The following is a 6388-nucleotide window of genomic DNA, read 5'->3' on the forward strand; positions in this document are numbered from 1 at the left end:
CCTTCTTTTTTATCTTCTAACGGTCTTCTTACAGGTGAAGACTCCGTGATGCAGGACGCCACAACAGCTACAATAGTAGCTAGGAACCTCCTCACTCCAAAAGATAGTAGGCTGCTGTCAGGACGGTCCGATGAGTTGGCCGTTCAAGAGTCCCTCGCACTTAGTGTTCAGTGTGCGAGCTCTGTGTCTAACATGGGCCAACGCCTGCTTGCCCGCTCCCGTCAGGTGGAATCATTGATGGCAGAGGTGGAAAGTCTTAAGCAAGAGATCCAGCAGCTTAAGTACGAGAATAGAAGTTTGCATGTGCTTGCAAATAACTATTCGTCGGGCATGAAGAGGAAGCTTGATGAGCTGCAAGAATCTGAGGGTCGAATTCACAGTGACCGTCAAAGGCTTGCGGCTTATCTCCAGAGGCACCTTTTTCCTGGGTCATCCAGCGTTTGGCCAAGTATTGAAGCCTGGAATGCTCTAGCTCCGATGCCTTCCGCTTCTATGCCTCCCGCTTCTATGCCTTCCGCTTCTATGCCTTCCGCTTCGACGCCTCGTAGTGGGGCTTCACGTAAACATCCTCTGTGAAGGCTCCATCTTTCTGCCATGTTTATTTTTATTCTTTTTTTTTTTTTTTTTTTTTTTTTTAATCAAATCAAACGGCATGGAATTGATCTTTGAATGGAGGGTGATACTTGAAATGATCCGGTAATGGTTTAAATTCTAGAGTGGATGCCTGAATCATTAACAACATATTAGTATAAAAGAAAATTGAAATTCGGGGAGGCGGCATACCTTTGTGCTCCGACATGAACTTAAAAAATAAACACCCCTTCGAAAGTTATGACATGTCCCGTGTCATAAAACCCTTTTTCATAGCAACCCAATAGTTTGTCTACAAACATAGCCCTCATATACATTCGTATTAGTAAGCAAAAACACACTTAACCAAAACTAACACAACTAACACAAAAAAAAAAAAAAAAAAAAAAAAAAAAAAAACACAAACCTTCCATCCCACACCCAAACCTAACCAAAGCATTGTCCTCGATGCTTAAAATTGTATGTAATGCAAGTAGGCAAAGAATATGGAATGGTGACAACATAAACACAAAATGAGGAAAGAACACAAACCACACTAGGTTGCCTCCTAGTAAGCGCTTTATTTAATGTCTAGGCAAGACATGGTAGCTTGTTCACAGTGTTGTAAACTCAAGAAAATCTACAACTTGATAAACTTGTTCTTCCTCCACTTTCTCCAAATATGGTTTCAATCGCTGCCCATTGACTTTAAAAGAGGTGTCATTCTTCATGTTCTCTATCTCCACAGCTCCGTGGGGAAATGTTTGCAGCACTTTAAATGGTCTCACCCACCTAGACTTCAATTTACCTGGAAAAAGTCTCAAACGTGAGTCATACAACAGTACTTTCATACCTTGGTGAAACTCCTTCCGTAGGATGGCCTTGTCATGATAGAGCTTAGTCCGTTCCTTGTAGATTTTGGCATTCTCATATGCTTCATTTCTGAGTTCTTCCAACTCATTAAGTTGGAGCTTCCTTGCTATTCCAGCATCCTTGTAATCAAAGTTGAACTTCTTGATGGCCCAATATGCACGGTGTTCGAGCTCTATTGGCAAATGACAAGCTTTCCCAAACACAAGGCGATAAGGACTCATGCCAATGGGGGTCTTATATGCTGTTCTATATGCCCATAGTGCATCATTCAACCTCAGTGACCAATCCTTCCTTGTAGGGCTTACGGTCTTCATCAAAATGTTCTTGATCTCCCTATTGCTAATCTCCACTTGTCCTGAGGTTTGAGGATGGTACGGGGTTGCCACTTTGTGGTTGATGTTGTACTTCTTCATCAAGGATTCAAAGGGTTTGTTGCAGAAATGGCTGCCACCATCACTAATAATAGCTCTTGGGGTTCCAAACCTACAAAAAATCACATCTTTAAGAAAATTCAAAACAACCTTATGATCATTAGTTATTGTAGCAATGGCTTCAACCCATTTGGATACATAATCTACTGCCACTAATATGTATAAGTAACCAAAAGAGGATGGAAATGGTCCCATGAAATCGATTCCCCAAACATCAAAGAGCTCCACCACCAAAATGTTGTTCAATGGCATCTCATTTCTTCGGCTAATGTTCCCCATTTTCTGGCACCTATCACACTTAGAACAAAAATCAAAAGCATCTTTGAATAAAGTAGGCCAAAAGAAACCAGATTGTAAAACCTTTAGAGATGTCTTTTTGGCACCAAAATGTCCTCCACATGCCAATGTATGGCTGAACGTTAGAATGCTTTGTTGCTCACTCTCTGGGACACACCTCCTAATGATTTGGTCAGGGCAATATTTAAACAAATATGGTTCGTCCCAAACGTAGTGCTTTACCATGGCAAGGAACTTCTTTCTTTCCTGAAAAGAAAGGTCATTTCTAATTATACCACAAACAAGATAATTAACAAAATCAGCATACCATGGTTCTTTTTCTTGAATAACAAGGAGTTGTTCATCTGGAAATGATTCATTTAGAGGCAAAGGTTGTCCAACTCCATGGTTTTCATTGAGCCGTGACAAATGGTCAGCCACAACACTATCACTTCCCTTCTTATCTCGAATTTCCAAGTCAAACTCTTGTAGTAAGAGTATCCATCTAATTAAGCGTGGCTTAGCATCCTTTTTTGTCATCAAGTACCTAAGGGCTGCATGATCAGAAAACACAATAACTTTAGATCCAACAAGATATGACCGAAACTTCTCTAAGGCAAAAACAATAGCAAGCAACTCCTTTTCAGTTGTGGAATAGTTAAGTTGAGCATCATTTAGAGTCCGGCTTGCATAGTAGATCACGTGTGGGAGCTTGTTCACCCTTTGCCCTAAAACTGCACCAATAGCATAGTCAGAGGCATCACACATTAATTCAAAAGGTAAAGACCAATCTGGTGCCATAATAATAGGGGCTGAGGTTAATTCATGTTTCAAAGTATTGAATGCATCCATACAAGCTTTATCAAAATGAAATACAACATCTTTAGCTAACAGATTGCATAATGGACGAGTGATCATTGAAAAGTTCTTAATGAAACGACGATAAAAACCCGCATGTCCCAAAAAACTTCTTACTCCCTTAACGGTTGTGGGAGCTGCCATATTGGTGATGATGTTAATTTTGGCTTTGTCCACCTCCATTCCTTGGCTAGAGATTACATGCCCCAACACAATTCCTTGTTTCACCATAAATTGGCACTTTTCCCAATTGAGAACCAAATTTGTTTCCTGACATCTTTGAAGTACTAAAGAGAGATGGTTAAGACATTCATCAAAAGAGGAACCAAACACTGAAAAGTCATCCATAAATACCTCAATGAATCTTTCTACCATGTCAGAAAAGATTGCCAACATGCATCTTTGGAATGTTGCTGGAGCATTGCAAAGTCCAAAAGGCATTCTCCTATATGCAAATGTGCCAAACGGGCAAGTAAAGGTAGTTTTCTCTTGATCCTCCGGAGCAATTGCAATTTGATTGTAACCTGAGTAACCATCAAGAAAACAATAGTGTGAGTAACCTGCCAATCTCTCAAGCATTTGATCTATGAAAGGCATAGGAAAGTAATCTTTTCTAGTGCTAGAATTCAACTTCCTGTAATCGGTGCAAACACGCCAACTAGCCGTGGGCTTTGTGGGCACAAGCTCTTTGTTTTCATTCTTCATCACCGTGATTCCCACCTTCTTAGGTACCACCTGAATAGCACTCACCCATTTGCTATCAGAAATGGGATATATGATCCCCACATCTAACAACTTCAACACTTCATTCCTCACAACTTCCTTCATGTGTGGATTGAGCCTCCTTTGTGGTTCACGGGTTGACTTTGCTCCTTCTTCCAAAAGAATCCTAGGCATGCACATGGTAGGGCTTATTCCCTTGATATCTGCAATAGACCAACCAATAACTGATTTGAACTCTTTTAACACCCTAATTAGTTTATCTTCTTCATTTGGGGTGAGGTCAGAAGTTATGATAACTGGAAGAGTTTCAAATTCAGCTAGATATGCATACTTTAGATGTGGTGGAAGTGGTTTAAGTTCAAGTTTTGGTGCCTTAACAGTGGAAGGGGTTAAATGTGACCTCGATGGTTCTAAAGGCTCTAAAAGAGGTAAAATATTCAAAGGATACGGTGCCAATGCTTCCAAGGCAGCTACCTCTTCCATGAGTGCATCTTCTTCATCAAACTCATCTTGAGATTGACTCAAAACAGTTTGTAATGGTTCATTAGATTGTGCCTGCAAGAATTTAGAGAAAACAAGCGAATCAAGCACATCAATGGCATAACAATCAAGAGATGAAGAAGGATGTGAAAAAGACTCAAACACTTTGAATTGAACGGTCTCTCCTAGCACTGTCATAGTGAAGAGTCCATTTTGCACATCAATGATGGTCTTGGCCGTGGCCATAAACGGTTTCCCAAGCAAAATAGGCAACTCTCGGTCATGTATAGGAGCTTCTTCCATGTCCAACACTACAAAATCCGCAGGCAAGATTAGTTTATCAATTTGAACTAGAATATCCTCTACTATACCTCTTGGATATTTCACGGATCTGTCCGCAAGTTGTAATGAGATGGTGGTGGCTTTCAATTCCCCCAAACCTAGTTGAAGGTACACGGAATAAGGCATTAAGTTGATGCTAGCACCTAAGTCAAGCATCGCCTTCTCTACCTTCTTGTCCCCTATGGTGATGTTGATAGAAAAACTTTCTGGATCCTTGAGCTTTGGTGGAAGTTTTCTTTGCAACACGGCACTTACATTCTCGGACACCACTACCTTCTCATGTGGTCCATACTTCCTTTTGTAGTTGTTTAACTCTTTGAAGAACTTCTCATAAGCTGGCATGTTCCTAATGACATCAAGCAAAGGTAAGTTAACATTTACCTTACTTAGAATATCAAAAATCTCCTTAAATGACTTATCCTGCTTGCTCTTGGCAAGTCTTCCAGGGAATGGTATTGGTGGAGTGTAAGGTTTCTCGGCCTTGTGAAGATTTGGTGCTTCAAACGAGGGAGTAGCATGGCTTGGTTCCTCATTTGGTTTCTCATTTTCTCCTTGAGTAACCCCTGCATTCACATGATCAGATTCATTAGTAACTTCATTGCCAACTCTATTATTGATAACCTTACCACTTTTAAGTGTAGTGATTGCTTTGGCTTGCTCTTGGTTCCTTTGGAGTATCACGGGTTGGCTTGGAAACTTTCCAACCTCTCTTTGGCTCAAGGCATCTGCAATCTGCCCCAATTGTGTCTCCATTTTGGTTAGAGCCGCCGAATGTTGTTGGAGAGTGCTATTGGTGGTTTGTTGGAATTGCAAGGTATTTTGGGCTAACAATTTAACCGTATCTTCAAGTGTAGGTTTTGGTTGGAAGTTTTGGAATTGATTGTTGTTCTTCCACGAAAGATTGGGATGATCTCTCCAACTTAGGTTATATGTATTGGAATACACATCATTCCTTGGCCTTTGATTGTAAGAATTCATGAGGTTCACTTGCTCTTGGACATACTCGGGGTAAGCCTCCCTAGATGGACATTGATGAGTAAGGTGGCTTGGTATGTTGCAAATGGCACACACTTCACTTGCTTTTGGCACCATGTTGAGCACAGATTCAAGCTTCTTTTCTAGGTTAGCTACCTGCAAAGAAAGATCATGATTAGAGCTTGTTTCATATACTTCAACTCTCTTACCCCTTACATCTTTGTGTTGAGCATTAGATCCCAACATCTCATAAATGTTATATGACTCTTGAGCATTCTTTTTCTTCAAAGCTCCACCTGCTGCATTATCAACAGTTGATTGACATGTTTGGGTTAGTCCATCATAGAAAATTTGCATTTGTAAGTGAAGAGGTAACCCATGGTGTGGACATTGTAACAAAAGGCCTTTAAAGCGCTCCCAACACTCATTGAAAGGTTCTCCATCATCTTGTTTGAAGTTGAAGATTTGTCCCCTTAATGTGGCTGTCTTTTGAGTGGAAAAGAACTTTTCCAAAAACTTCTTAGCCACGGCATCCCATGTGGTGAGTGAACCAGGTACTAGAGTCATTAACCAACCCTTGGCCCTATCTTTCAAGGTGTAAGGGAACACTCTCATCCTCAGAGTTGCTTCACTTACTCCCTGTAAAGGTAAACCACTCACAACATTGTAAAATTCTTTAATATGAGCTAAGGGATCTTTATTAGGTAAGCCATAAAAAGAAGGAAACATATGGAAATGTGAAGATTTAAGATCATAGTTTCTAGCTTCTGTGGGCAGCAAGATGCATGAAGGTGAATTTGGTATGATTGGTTGAGCAAAATCCTCCAAAGCTCGAAGATCATCTTGGTTGCCCGCCATCT

General features: G+C 40.6%; 1 non-coding gene across 1 annotated transcript; it reads left to right on the forward strand.

The window, feature by feature from the left end:
* The first annotated feature begins 5901 nt into the window (after window positions 1-5901).
* On the forward strand, window positions 5902-6012 carry LOC137743954 (small nucleolar RNA R71). Its single transcript, XR_011069560.1, has one exon. It is a non-coding gene; the product is annotated as a small nucleolar RNA R71 (small nucleolar RNA).
* The last annotated feature ends 376 nt before the right edge of the window (window positions 6013-6388 follow it).

The sequence above is a fragment of the Pyrus communis genome, chromosome 8, assembly GCF_963583255.1.
Source record: "Pyrus communis chromosome 8, drPyrComm1.1, whole genome shotgun sequence".
NCBI lineage: Eukaryota > Viridiplantae > Streptophyta > Magnoliopsida > Rosales > Rosaceae > Pyrus > Pyrus communis.